The 15052-nt window shown below is 37.8% G+C and overlaps 1 protein-coding gene across 1 annotated transcript in view; it reads right to left on the reverse strand.

Moving 5' to 3' along the window:
* Positions 1 to 15052, reverse strand: part of ghr (growth hormone receptor) — a 254640-nt gene that overhangs the window by 219670 nt on the left and 19918 nt on the right. Inside the window, exon 2 of the mRNA XM_002933047.4 lies at positions 8460 to 8535. The gene's annotated coding sequence lies outside the window, so the exon portion shown is untranslated. The remainder of the gene's footprint in view (positions 1 to 8459; positions 8536 to 15052) is intronic.

Consider the following 15052-nt stretch of genomic DNA (forward strand, 5'->3'; position numbering starts at 1 on the left):
AAAAATAAGTTAATGCAATGTTACAATAACTAAAATTGTAGCCATGCAAATCAATTTGTATTTGGCTTCTGGGGTCAGTGACACCCATTTGAAAGATGTCAGAAGAAGAAGGCACCAAATGTAATGATCCCAACCCCATATGTCACTGCTCTGCCCTTGATGTCAAACGGTGGTAACCCTACATACAGGAAAAATGAACAAGCTGAGATAGTTGAAAGAAGTGATTATTATTGTCCACTAGACAACAGAAATCCACAATAGTAAGAACAGTGAGTTCATGTTTCTCTAGTTAGTTAGGAAGGTTCTAAAAGGGGGGTCCCAGGTGTCCAGATCAGGAGGGAGCTGCCCAAGGCAGAAAGAAAATTGTATCAGCCTCTTTGGCTAAAGTGAGAAGAAGAGGATCTTGGGTAGACTGGAAGGTGCCTTCAGTACCAGGAAAGTCCAAAAGGAGAGTCCAAAGGTTTTCACATCAAAAAAGGGTATGGCTTAGACCAGTGATCCCCAACCAGTGGCTTGTGAGCAGCATTCACCACTCCCTTTGATTTTGCTTCCCGTGGCCTAAAATTAAGTGCCCGTTTTTTTAAATTTCTGGAGGAAACAAAGAGACACAGTTTTATTCCAAGAAGAGCTTCTTGCAGGCTGGCAATTCACATGGGGCTACCAAATAGCCAATCACAGTCCAATCACAGTCCTTATTTGGCTTCCCCAAAGAACTTTTTTCATGCTTGTGTGGCTCACCAACACTTTTTACATCTGAGTGTGGCTCACTAATAAGAAAGGTTGGGAATCCCAGGCTTGACAGTAATCCAGAGACAGGACTAAGCTAGGTAGTTGAGCAGGCTTAGCTCCAATAAGGAGGATGGAGAGTTCAGTAGCTCACCCTGTCAAAACAAAGACTTTATAAAACCCCCTTGGTGGGGGTACAGTGTGAGTGGCAGAGTAGCCAGACATGCAAGTGCAAGGCCAGGAAGGAATTCAGTTGGGAAGGAAGAGTACCACCAATAGCTGAAGGTGTTAAATTCACTCAATTCTTGTTAACCACTGCAACAAATAAGATGTAAGTTTTATTTTTCTTACTTGAAGTAGACTGATCAAAGCCAAGAGCTGATTGGATGCAATGGGTACATGCATGCCAACATGATTTTTGTAGAACCAGACTAGAAAAAGTTCACAGAACAAATCTATCTGAATATTGTTCCTTATTAAAAATACATTTTTATTTTGTGCAGATCCCTTGCCAATGTTTAGTATAATTTTTAACAACCTCCCTAAACATTTTGTAAATAGATTAATTTAAGTTTCAAAGAAAAACCTATGGCTCATTCCATATACATGTGGTTTAATTTACTTTTTTATGGGTAATGAGAAAGCTTTTAATGCCGGTGCTTATGTACATAAGAGCAGCTGAAATGGAAATTTAAATTACGCTGTTATTTTTGGACAGGTTCTTTCTAGATTCTGCTTCATGAGTTGGTTCTCCATTTACTGAGCAACTTTGTCAGATCTCTCTGCGGTTAGAAATTAAAGCTTTGAGCCACAGAATAAATACTCTGATAATGGAAAAGCGAATGGCGAAAAGAGAAGCTCACTTATTAGCTTGGGAAGCAAATGAAGTAGGCAAAATAAACAATGGGGAATTCGTGAAACAGAGATCAATAATCCCCAAGGGCTGTTTGTTGCTATACCCACTTAATAGCTTTCTACAGCGGTTCCCTGATACCTGACCACATCTGCTAGAGGCCCATTACAGAAAATAAAGATACAATATCACTGTGGCTAAAGCTAAGATGTTAGTTAAAAAGTACTTTTTTCTCTGTCCCACTGTAGTTCCATTTTTTGTTTTTTTTCATGACTCCAATCATGTGTGATATGTAATATGTGTGATATTAATGCACTAATATGATACTGTAACATAGCAGCTTTAAAAAAGGTGTCCATAAAGTTCTACTATTTTATCTAAGTTGCTAGTTGACCTAGGCATACAGTTTGCTATTGGCCATTGGAGAAAGGAATTCTGGGGCCTTTCCTGTATTCAGGTTTGTAAAGCATGTGTAGCCATATGAGGGAAGCAAAGGGGATTGCTCAAGTTCCACAACAGTAATTCAGTATTTAACCATTTATGGTCTGCTGTTTTGGTTGCTGTAGGTTACATACATGACCTCAAGAGGCAGCCCGCCAAATTGCCAGGGGTGGCAAAAAGCCGCTCCTGATAACTATAGGAGGTGAATTTCCAGTTTTTAAAACTGTTACCTTATTCTTACCTATCCACCTAATTAGTCAGCCAAGTATTGCATTTTTGGGATGATTGGTAAGTGTGTACACATTTTTTTTTTAATGTGCCTGAACACATGGCTAAGACTTGTGCTGAGAGTTTTCTTGTTCTTTAACCAGCAAATAATTGGTATTCTAATAAAAGAACTATCACAGAATCTTATTAACAGGGCATATACATCCCAGAACATATTTCTCTTTTACATATTCTTCAGCGAGCCACCATTTTGTGATGTTAAGTGTGTCACTCACTGATCACCTGACAGGAAATAATCAGGTTCTAACGACAACACCATTTTGTCTGTCACTTACTGATCACCTGACAGGAAATAATGCAGGTTCTAACATCAGAAATAAGTGTAAAAGACACAGCTCTGTCCATTCACTGGCTAGGATGTATGTGTGTCCTTGGTTTGTGTGTGGGCACAAGGTAATCACTGACTGGTTGTCATGGGTTACTACCCATATGAACATTTGCCCAGTTTTAATGGTGTATATGAGACTATACTATATATATATGCTACTAGATTAGGTTTCCGTCCACTTATTCTGTGTGAATGTGTCAAATGATGCAACCACTTAGTGAAGGCCAAGTACACCTATGATCTAACACATGGTAAAACCCAACTAGTAACTAAACTAAACAAAGGTTTAACTAGATCCCACAAGAGATGATGGAAACATCTTTTTGAAAAGCTAAAAGCATGTTAAAAAGGGGGGAAAAAAATAACTGGATAAAGGTGGTATTTATAACTCTATAACTTTATGCCTACAGCCATGAACTTTATTTAGTGAATAAAAGCTGGAAGCTGAGAACCACAATTGAGTAGTTACCGACAGAATGAAAAAAATGCAGATATAATAAGAAATGCGTATGCATTAATATATAACTATCCAGCCGGAGGAACCTAGAGCAAAGTATAACTGATCTATAATAATATCTCATTCATTTAATATCTCATCCTACTCCAGCTCCTGCTGAGGCTTCTGGGGATTCAGCTATAATCATTTAAATGTACATCACAGGGACTGAGACCCAGTCATCTTTGCCTCCATTTGTTCACTTGTTGAGCCCCTTCACCCACCCCTGCTCCTGTCATTTTCCCTGGGGCACAGGAGAAAGAATAACAGCTCGGTCTGTGCTTGCAATTTGGGTTAAAGCGATAAGCGGCCCCTTGATGCACCTCAAACTTCAGCCATCGGGGACATAAACTGACAGCTGGTTTATCCCAGCCAGGCTCACTCACTGGCAGCTTATCATACAGCTGCAGGAGAAACAATGTTACCTTAATTGCAGGGGGACACCACAAGGCTGTTAACGTGGCCCCAAGTGTATCACTCGCTGTGCTAGAATGAGAGGAATGATAGCAAAACTGTAAAACCAGCAAGTTAACATTTTGAAACATAATGCTCTATAGATAAGCTGCACTCATCGAGGACAGGACTTTAGTTGTGCTACCATTAACCTCCAGCATTGTTTTTACTATTTTGTTGCTATAGCCAGCGCTTGCCCCAGTGCAGCTTATTTACATCCAGTGTTGCACTGGCCCACAGGGATACCAGGAAAATTCCCAGTGGGCCCAGGTGTCAGTGGGCCCTCTTGCTTCTAGCCATTTGGCCTAATTCATGGTGATTACTTATTTTTCTATGGGAACAAAGCAACTAAATATATAGGAGAATAGATTATAGTATGTAAAGATGAAGAAAACTAGGGAAATATAGAGACTGAGTAAGAAGTAGATGAAAAATACTTTGGAGAGTGGGCCCATGGTCTAAGGTTTTCTGGTGGGCCCCAGGGGTCCCAGTCCAACACTTATTACATCCCTATGACATTCACGAACACACTAGGAACCATTTTCATCAGAAGTCAATTAACCTGCCTTTATGCTTTCCGAATGTGGGAGGGAACAGAAATACATTGAAGAAACCCACCCAGACATGGGGAGAGCATGCAAAATTCATACAGATTATCCCATGGCTGAAATCAAACTTAGGACCTCAGCGTTGCAAGGCAGCAGTCCTAACCAACATATAAGCAGTTGTAAAAAACATTTATACTAAAGCAAATAAGATTTGTTTTTTTACTAAAAACTAGCGAAACATACTTTTTGGGCTTGACTCCATTGGTTTGGCCCTAATTCAATTGTGCCACTGCATGAATTAAGGCTACACTCATGTTTTATGAGGGACCAGCCCACAAGAGCAACCTGTATTAATCATAAGCCTAGGCTTAATATAATTAATAATATAATCTCCAATGTTAAAATCAACCCATCTAATGGTTTTACATGTCACCTATAACAAGCAGTAGTGTCTTTGTCGCTAGCGCTGCCACCCTGCTGGTATTTCACTAGCCTAGCCAGTAAAATATCAGTCATTTTGGGCCGGTATTTCAAATTTACAGGCAATGTATATATTTATATATATATATATATATATATATATATATATATATATATATATATATATATGTTTTATTTCTATATCTATATATAGAATTATATATTTAAAATCTCAGAAAGTTTACAAAAATATTTTCATTTCTATGGTCCCTATTCCACATCATACAAAAAACAAATAAGCTCTGCAAATCTTATCTGCAAAATGGGCAATATGGAGTATCGACCCCAAGGCTTTATAGAAAAATCCAATTTTTGATAAGCTATCTTTCATAAAATGAAAATGTAAACAAACATGGGGTATAGTGCAGGCTGCACAAGTGGTTTACATCATGAAATGAATGTGGGCCTCGGTTCGCTAAGTGCATATCAAGGAGGTCAAACAAATATGAAGTAGCTTCGGGTAATGTACTACACACAAAAGCGAAGCATCTCAAAGGATTTTATTGAAAGTGTTACTAAGAGTGGCCAGAGTATGTCAGCAAGCAAACGTCCACATGAAACCCTTCTTTTGTTAAAATATGTGTTTCATTTTTTAGTTTAAGCTTGGAGGTCCAGAGCCCACCTTAGATCTTAAAAAGGATACAGATATACAAAAACATTGGTGTATCAGCCATTCAGCTATAGTTTCAAGAGAGCAAAAGAGTGATAACCCCAAATATCCCCTCATGTGAACTTCAAGGTGAGCTTTGAGGTGCATCAAGGAGAGCAATCTAACCTTTATGTTGCCTCCCCAGGCAGGGTTAGTCCCACAGTTTGTAGACTTGCTCAGTAAGAATGAAGCCGCTACCAAAAGTGTTTTGAAGGGGTTTGCCACTAGGTGGTAATTTCTAGGCAAAAATAATTAAACAATGGATATAAATTATATGGTATTAAAATAAAGTGAAGCAAGCCTTACTTATATTAACAAATATTGATTCCCTTTATATTTTAAAATGGCTGTCCCATCATCTTGATTCATACTAAAATACTAATATGGATATATTTTTTTCCTAACTTTTCAAAAATCAGTATTTATTTCGGCACTCGTACATCCAGGTAACAGCTTGTCTGGGTACAGTCCATGTATGTATACAAACACCACCGTAGGAATCCACAATCACGCGACTCGTGAATCCAAAAGGTAATTGATTTGAAACCAAATGTTTCAACTGGCTCCCCAGTGCTACTGCGCAATAAGCAAATCCCTTAAATGCAGCGTTTGGCTAACTCAAGGGCACTCAATAATCATATATTTATATATATATATATTGTGAACTGGTAACAGAAAAAGAGTTTGAAGGGAGGTATATTTCCCCTAGGTTCATATCCTACTCCCTTATGCATACCAGCCCGGAGTGGGTTAATTCCCCAAGGTAGTCTCACCTGGGGAATAGTTTGCAGGCTAGATCTACTAGCAACTCAGAGAGTGAGTGGCAGACAGACTGAGACTTGAAACAGAGGGTCTCGACCTGTGTGAAAAAGCTTGAAGTGCTGCTGGTTTTTTCCCCAACAAACAGGACTCTCTAAAGGTACAGTGGCTCTGTGGAGTTGTGGCAGGAAACCCAAGAGGGAAAGCACCCTGTGTATTAGTTAGAGCCCAAGTGTGCCAAGGGTTTTGTTCTCTTTTATTTTGTTTTTGCTCCTGTGTCTATTACTGTACAAAATAAACTATTTATTCTTTATTTCTTTTATTCACCTAAAGAACTGTCTGTATGTCTGATCTCTCTCACAAAATATACTTGAGAAATGTCTTAATAAGGACCAAAACGTTGGATTTTTTGTGCAATATGCGTGTAATAAAGGCATAAAAGTCTTTTTTAGAAGGGTGTGCCAGTCTGATAATATTTTGTAATATATAATTACTGATACAGATATAATTTACAGGATATTCATGGCTCTTATGTAATATATAATGTGTGTGGGTGTATATATATACAGTATATATATACTGTACTGTTATGTTGTAGTGTAACAACAAGTGAACCGTGGGTAAATTATACGTACTATTTTATTAGCTGCACAACAGTACTCCTGTGCTTTAGAACTTCTCTTCATTGTATGGACACAATCTATTTTGAAACTCAGATGGTGTGTACAGCTGCCAAAAATCTTATAAAGACTGCAACTCAATGGCTTAAACTACATTATAATTATTATTACTATTGTTAAGGTGAAACAATCAATTAGCCGCATGTATAATGTTTCCTATCTACCGGAAAACAGACAGAGGGACTAAGGCAGAGGTTGCATTATCTAAGACTTGAGTTCTCTCAAAGAGATTGTCAATAAATATATATATATATATTTATCAGTGGTGAATTTTTACTCACTAAAAACAAGATGGTAAATAATGGTAGTAACACTACAGAGGAACAGCAGAAACACCTTCACATAGGATACCCCCTCCCCACTTTGTCCTCAGGGTGTTCTAAGAAGAAAACATCAAGCGAAACAATGTAAATATTTCCTTGTAGCTGCACAGAAATACCTATATGGTATGGAGACTAAACAAGCAAGGGGAAACAATTACAAGGTCTTGGGCAACAAATTGTTAGAAGGGCTGGAAAGAAAACAAGAAAACAAAGGAAATAGTAAACCGTATGTAGTAGAATTAAGGTGGCCATACACGTGGCGATTTCGAATCTTACAAAGATCATACAATCGGTCACTAACCATTCAGGGCTGAAACGGCAGATAAGGAGGTAGAAACAATAGGATTTGTACCTCCTTCTGCCGATTCAGCCCTGAAAGCAGATTTTGATCAGGTGCCTTCTATGGCGCCCGATCAAAATCTTTTGACCTGGCCGATTGGCGAGTTGACCGATATAAGCAGCCTCCAGCGATATCGATCGACTCGCCAACTTGCCATACACGCACCGAATATCGTACAAAACGGGGTTTCGTACGATATTATCGGTGCGTGTATGCCCAGCTTTAGGTCTAAAGCAACTGGACTGAGTTGTCTAGAAAACGTTTCACTATTCATCTGAGTGACTTCTTCAGTTCAAACTAAAAAAGCCATTTGGATGAGTGGTGAAAAATAATTTAAAGGTGCCCTCAGTAAGAAAATGGAATCATACTTTGCATTATTAGATGTGGCCTGAACTGAAGACAGTAACAAATTCTTTCAGGAACACAGCAGTGTGAAGATAGCGATGACTGACAAGAGAGCTGTCGGCACACGACTCACATATTGGCATGTTTATCAAGAACAAACAGACAATTCACTATAGTTCACCAGAAGATAACTCTACATATCTATTCATTTATGTAAGAATTCAGAGTTGCATTCTGCCAAATATGGCTAATTTTTTGTTCACCTCTTTTAAATGTCCCTAAATCCAATCCCAAGGACCCTCAGGAAAAGATTCCAGGACATTGTAAGCCCATATCAAACTCCCATTTTATAAAAGAGCATCAAAAGAGACAGAGATGAGTGGGCATGTCCTCCATGCTGCTCGTTCCAAATTCTATAATGAGTAAAAAATCCATAACTCTTTTTCCCAACCCACATCAGGCTTAGCTATTTTAGAAGCTTCCTTTGAGTGATTAAGATGACCCAAAATCAGCAAAGTGAAGTTTTAGAAATGGCTTTGCTCTTATCAAAGCCTGATAAAAAAAAAACACTTTAAACTTTAGAGAACATATAATAATTCCTGCACTGGGATTTTCCTGGCAAATGTTTAAACAAAGATACCAATCTACAGTCAATAAGTTACAGACACTGCAACAATTTCAGCGAATTTATCTGCCTGCGCCTATGGTAGCTTTGCAATATGCTTTGAAAGGAACAAAATGAGTACATACTGTTGCTGGGTTCTCTGTTATAGAAGCTTGCTGCTGTCATTTATGTATCTTATCCAGCACGTCCAATGAAAAAGTTCTGTAAAACATGATTAGAGATACTCGGGTTATGTATTTAATACAATATACAGTAACCAATACGGAACAGAACAAGTCAACTTTTGTAGCTCAGTTTCAAATCTTTCGCCCACAGTAAACATACATAACTTAAATATGAACTATAAACATTGCTACTACGTGCTGCTATGTGCATCATCGTGACCAATCGCAATGAAAAATAAGCTCAACATGCTCATATGCACAATCACATGAATAAGATGGATCACGTCTCCAGAATTCCCTCTCTAGTCACAGATAGAGAAGAGATACCAAGAGAATATTTTATAAAGCATGAGTGTTGCTTGCGGCACAACATTCTTTTTAGTCTTTGGATATATAATGTTTCCTGCCCCAGATCTTTTTCAGCAGTAGCAACATTTTCTTGTGTTCTATCGGCGGATTATGCTTTTTTCACTTTAACTCGGCAAACGTTCCCACCTTATGACTCTCTGACTGTAACAGTGACACTGTCAATGCAACTTCGGCTCTTAAGAGAAACAGTGATCGCCTTAGGTGAACATGGGGTTTTGTTAAAGAAATGAAATAGCTACACTCCCGCTGGAGAGCTTTTTTTGATGTGTAATAAATGGGAATCTCGTTCTGAATTTATAATGCTTATTGTGCTGTGTTTTACTGCTGTAACAGTAACCTATATTTATTACCAACTCAACACAAGGAGCTGGATATAGATGCCCTAAGCAGGCCATACACGCACCAATATAATCAGTATAATCAGTTTTTTTGGACCATGTGTGGGCTGAATTATCTCCCCGATAATTTTCGCACCATGACGGTCGGTTGTTTAGTTGATTGGACAGGTTAGAAAATTTTATTTGCAGAACAATAAAATCTGTGTGTGTGTATCCTTGGGGGACCTACAATGCATTTCCAGGAAGTCACTTTCATACGATTGGTGTCTGCCAACTATTTCATGGTCAGACTATCCTCCCATTTGTTATTTTTAGGCCTTTACCTTACAATTCCAGTCTGAATGTTAGTTTTAGAATGATGCATTTAAATGTGAGATCGATATCCAAATGTTTGTGGGAAGAAGACTAAAAGCTGAACGTGTATGGCCACCTTTAGAGTTATGAATGACAACTCAGATAAGAATTGCCGTGGTGGTTAAATATAAAGGTAACAGCCCCCCTGGCAGTCAGTATTTTACATAAGTATGCTGTTTATTCATAATATTAACTTTTTCAAGTTTTTTTGGTGAACCTTGAGTCTTTAAGTTGTCTGCACTCCTCAACTTTTTCAGTTCAGGTCCCTGTTAGAGGTACAATCTTTGGTCAAGAAGCCCTTTGGAGGCAGAACCTTAAAGGTACAAACTTTGGTGAGGAAGCCCTTTTGGATGTACAACCTTTGGTGAGGAAGACCTTTGAAGGTACAACCTTTGGTCAGGAAGCCCTTTGGATGTACAACCTTTGGTGAGGAAGCCCTTTGGATGTACAACCTTTGGTGAGGAAGTCATTTGGAGGTACGGCCTCGAAGGTTAAACCTTTGGTCAGGACACCCTTTGGAGGTACAACCTTGAAGGTAAAACCTTTGGTCAGGAAGCCCTTAGCTCATAACAAGGTAACGAGATTGGAAAATATTGCTTTTTAAAGTTAATCTCGAGTCTCGCCCTGTTTCTTCAAATTGAGATTCCAGGTGTATCTAGGAGTGCAAGAAGGTATTATCTCCATTCTAACTGGCCTTTTGGTCAAGCCCCCTTGCCCCTGCCCCAACCCCCCACCCCCCAGGATCACCAGCCCCACTGCTTAGTAACCACTGTCCTACACTTTTTGGCACCTAGCACACTGGCACCTTTTGCTCACAATTAAAACATAAAAGCAATAGTACATGGCATACTGAATTATTTTACTGATATCCACACACGGATTTTCACTAGCAATCTGCCTACCAATCTGCATATAAGCAAAATTACTGACAGCAGCTGCAATGTAGCAGGAGCAGTAGTTTAAATACAGCTTAAGGCATGTTCTAAAAAACCTGGAACAAGCAATTCATAAAATAAAAGATAAAATCACACAAATTCATCGACCTGCTGTAGTACAGCCCTGATTTCAACTTTTGAACTTGCAACTTAAGGCGGATTTATCAACGTTCAAATTTAAATTTTTTTATTTTGCACTAAAACTCACAAAATTTTATTTATGGTTCAAAAAGTTAAATGTCTGATGTTTGTTAAATGCAAAAAAATCCCAAAACTCAAATGTAAAACGTTTATCTAGAAGTCAATTGGAGTTGCCCTAGGCAAAGCCAATTTCGAGAGTTTTTCAAGTTTGTTAACTCACAAATTCGAGGTATTCACATTTTTTAATTCAAACAAATTTTTCATATTAATAAATAAGCAAGCAATCTTGTCTAAAATGGAAGTTTATTTGAATTAAAAAACAATCTCAAATTCACAAGCTCGAAAAGTGATAAATGAAAATTGATAAAGCCCATAAGTGGATTCAACATCCACATCTACTAATGTATGAAAATCAGTACAGGTATGGGATCCCTTAAACAGAAACCCATTATCCAGAAAGTTCAGAATTACGGAAAGGCCTTCTCCCATAGACTCCATAATAAGTAAATAATATTAATTTTATAAAATGATTTCCTTTTTCTCTGTAATGATAAAACAGTTTTCTGAATAAGGGATCTTTCCATTATTTAGATCTCCACACCTTAAGTCTACTAAAAATCATATAAATGTTAAATAAACCCAGAAGGATTGTTTTGCCTTCAATAAGGAATAATTAGTATCTTAGTTGGGATCAAGTACAGGTACTGTTTTATTATTACAGAGAAAAGGGAATCATTTAACCATGAAATAAACCCAATAGGGCTGTTCTGCCCCCAATAAGGGGTAATTATATCTTAGTTGGGATCAAGTACAGGTACTGTTTTATTATTACAGAGAAAAGGGAATCATTTAACCATTAAATAAACCCAATAGGGCTGTTCTGCCCCCAATAAGGGGTAATTATATCTTAGTTGGGATCCAGTACAGGGTACTGTTTTACTAATACAGAGAAAAAGGAAATAATTTTTAAAAATTAGAATTATTTGCTTATAATGACGTCTATGGGAGATGGCCTTTACCGAAGTCGGAACTTTCTGGATAATGGGTTTCTGGATAAGGGGTCCTATACCTGCATTTCAATCTGAGCTGCAATTTATTAAAAGTCAAAAATGTTGACCTATGAAGTAGAGCACATCAATAAACCAAGGCAATATTTAGGTAAAAAAACAGATATTTTTCATTGACTGAGCCTGAGCCGAATGCACTTTCCTGGAAAAGCATATGAGATGACTCATTCTGATTCTAATCCAGTATCGTCAAAATAGTAAATTGCTACCATAAATATGACAATTCATAATACAACTGCAACAACACTAGGGATTGATCAAAATTAATCAATCCATAATGGATATTAATAAATCAGATGATATATATATATATATACCTTGAAAAAGGTCCCAAAAGGGACCGAAACATCGGTTATACATGCAATACAATTGAGATTGTTTTGAACTTTGAGATTGTTTTATAAGACCCTTGGTGCTGGTTGTGTTTTATTTTGTATCCCATGCACATGGGTGGCTATTTATTAGCATTTTGAAGTGAGGTGCTGTCGTGAGAATATTTTATATACATATATATATATATATATATATACAGGTATAGGACCGAATTACGGAAAGTCTGGGAAAGACTCCTTTTCCGGAATACCCTTGGTCCCGAGCATTCTGGATAATGATCCAGAATGCTCGGGACCAAGGGTATTCCGGATAAGGGGTCTTTCCATAATTAGGATCTCCATACCTTAAGTCTGCTAAAAATCAATAAAACATTAATTAACCCCAATAGGATTGTTTTGTATCCAATAAGGATTATTTATATCTTAGTTGGGATCAATTACAAGATACTGTTTTATTATTACAAAGAAAAAGGAAATCAGTTTTAAAATTCTGAATTATTTGATTGAAATGGAGTCTATGGGAGACGGGCTTTCTGTAATTCGGAGCTTTCTGGATAACGGTTTAAGGATAAGGGGTCCGATACCTGTATATATCAATAAATATTCTAAAAATATTCCAAAAGCAGGGCCCTTAAATTCCCTACTCATCATTAGTTATGCCTATAATGTGCATAGGCCCTTCTCTGTTTAGCCCCATGCTTTTATACCTGTTGTACTTCCCCCGATGACAGCTTAGTGACTTTACACCATAAACTGGATCATAAACATGCTAGGCTAGTTTCCATTTAATGAGGAGAAAAGCAGCTTGATTGTGAATGAACTAATTATATGAAACAGTGGTAAAGTGGTGTGTTTTAGGGGACCTGTGGGGAATTGCAAGAAATATAGCCCAGAGCTCTATAATAAGTCACTTCCTAATGAAGACAAATTGCCCTTCCCTTGGCAGTGTCACAGCCTGTATTCCATGCAGCGCGTCAGTGCTATTTGATAGAACAGTCCCTTTTAATGCGGTTATCTCCGACGTGACGCACTTCCACCGACACCTTCGCAACACGCCAAAATCATCTTCAAAGGAGACAACAGACAATTAGCAGGTTCCTCAGCCTGTGTGATCTGAAACCCTAATGAGAATTTAGAACAAACACCGGTGGGCAACAGCTTTAAACGTTAATGGCCGGGTATTAGTTTAATCACACTCACTGCCAACCGAGCCAGGGGAACTAATGACAATGTTCCAGTTCTGAAAGGTTCTTATTAAACTAAAGTTACCTTAATAGACTGATGGTGCCGGAACACAATTTCCCAGTTGCAGCACGGTGTTTGTTGCTGAAGTCCTTACAGTCCTGGGTCGAGCCAGCAAAGTGCTCTCATATATTCACACATAACAACAATTATCTACTGTGTAAGTTGTTGGCATATGGAGTTTTTGCCCGCAACTGTCATTTGGCAGACAATGGTGGCAATCAAAACACTTGTCACCACTCACTGATGGTGACAAGTGGACAAAAAAACTTTAACCACTGCTGTTTATTTTTTCACTAAATGGTAACAGCAGACAAAAGGTTAAAAACGCCTAAAGCTGGCCATACATGCACCGATATTATGCACATACGATATTCGGTGTGTGTATGGTGGATCAACGAGAAGACTGATATTGCCATGGCCTTGGATATCGGATGTCTCGTCGATCAGGAAGGACAAAAGATTTTGATTGGGCGCCGTTGAAGCGTTTAGGGCTGAATTGTTAGAAATTCCTATTGTTTATACCTCCATAGCTGGCAATACAGTCCGTGGAGGGTCTAAACAATCTTTCCTGGGACAAATGGTAATTGTAATGTGTAAGGCCAACTTAAAGCTGCAAAGCTGCAAAATTCACTTTAGAAGTAGCTCATATAGTTAAAATGCCATTTTTCTTTTTTTCTTTGGTGCAAACCATTTTTCATTTCCCCTAAATGAAAATTTGGGGCAGATTTGGGGAATTTGGGGTAGATTTCTGAATTTTCTTTGTGTTTTGTCATGATCTGCATAAGACACATGTAAAGGTTTTTGTTTTTTTTTTTAAATAGGAATCTTTCGGGTTTTGGTAATGAGATTTCTAGTTAAAGATAAGAGATAAGTTGTGAAGGCGCTTCTCTTTTTTTTTTCTTTCAAAATTCAAATTCAGGTTGTTTCCACTAATGTCTTACATTTACTAAAAAGTCTGAACTGAAAAAGTCAAAAATTGCCACATGAAACCGGAGACTTTTTTGAACTGTTGCACAAAAAGCCAGGGTCAAAAATCCGAAACCTCTAAAGTTTTGAAGCAGAAGGATCCTTCAGGGAAGGGAAGGGACATCTGGCATTGACTTCTACATGATCTCTGTAAGTTATAGCTGGCAAATTGTTGGATTCAGATTTTTAACCATTTTGATGCTTAGTAAATCTTAGAAAAGTTGTGACTTTTTTTCCTACGATGTGAATCGGAAAACTAACACCAATGCTTAGTGAATGACCCCCTTACTATGGCATAGACATTCTGAAAAAGTTGCAATTGGCTTTCATTTTTTTGTTTTTAAGTTATTTCTCTTTTTGTTTTTGCAGCAGCTCTTCGGTTTGGAACATCTACAGCTGGTTGCTATGGTCTTGTTTACCTTAGCAACCAGACAGTAGTCTGAATGAGAGACTGGAAGATGAATAGGAGAGGGACTGAATGGACTGATAAGCAATAAAAAGTAACAATAATAATTAAATTGTAAGTTCATAGAGCAATACTTTTTTTGGCAAATAATTCTAATTTTTAAAAATGATTCCCTTTTCTCTGTAATAATAAAACAGTACCTGTACTTGATCCCAACTAAGATATAATTACCCCTTATTGGGGGCAGAACAGCCCTATTGGGTTTATTTCATGGTTAAATGATTCCCTTTTCTCTGTAATAATAAAACAGTACCTGTACTTGATCCCAACTAAGATATAATTACCCCTTATTGGGGCAGAACAGCCCTATTGGGTTTATTTCATGGTTAAATGATTCCCTT

Source organism: Xenopus tropicalis, chromosome 1 (assembly GCF_000004195.4).
Source record: "Xenopus tropicalis strain Nigerian chromosome 1, UCB_Xtro_10.0, whole genome shotgun sequence".
In the NCBI taxonomy this organism is placed as follows: Eukaryota; Metazoa; Chordata; class Amphibia; order Anura; family Pipidae; genus Xenopus; species Xenopus tropicalis.